Source organism: Arachis ipaensis, chromosome B02 (genome assembly GCF_000816755.2).
Source record: "Arachis ipaensis cultivar K30076 chromosome B02, Araip1.1, whole genome shotgun sequence".
NCBI lineage: Eukaryota > Viridiplantae > Streptophyta > Magnoliopsida > Fabales > Fabaceae > Arachis > Arachis ipaensis.
In genome coordinates, this window is record NC_029786.2 from 69460733 (window position 1) to 69461551 (window position 819).

The window sequence follows — 819 nt, forward strand, 5'->3', positions numbered from 1 at the left end:
CCTTTCATTTTCCTTCGTGCAAAATTAGAAAGTCACCATTTTTGGGACACTGTTTAAAAAGAAGCTGAATGTGGGTGGAATTGGATTTACAGTAATTGAATTTATTTATATTTTAATACTATTTTTATTTACTCTATTCATATTAGTAATTCCAAGCTGGCAAGAACCCTACCATGTAGGACGCATTGCAAATGGCATCTCCCAAAATTTAACTTTTGGTCAATATTGTTAGACAGAACTAATTTTTTATGGTTAGTCTTATTCATATTTTTTATGGTTAGAATTGTGAGTACTTGAATTTTTCATAATCGAAAATAGTTAATTATATTTATAAATCATAAACGCTCGATCCTAAACCCTATTAATTTGTAAAATGGTTATAGTTCATGATTTATAAATGATAATTTATTTATATATCGATCATTAGTCATATATCATAATGCTATTTACAATTCATAAATATAAAATGTTTAATATTATTAAAGGATAAAATTAAAAGTTATTTTAATGTATCGTTTTTGTCTTCAACGTTTTTGTTCTATTTACACCAGTATAAAATATATATTAAAAAAATTAAATCACATATGTATTTATACACAAATACATTGATAGCTAATTTTAGTAGTTGATTTTAGTGTACGAATAATATTTTTATTGATATATTAGAAACAAAAATGTATAATTTATTGTATATGTATTATATTTTTTCTTCATTCTTTTTAAATTTATTTATTTCTATAAATAAAATATTTTTTTAATTTATTTAAATAAAAATTCTTTAGTAATCTCATGTTTCCATAATTAGTTGTCCCGTGTATC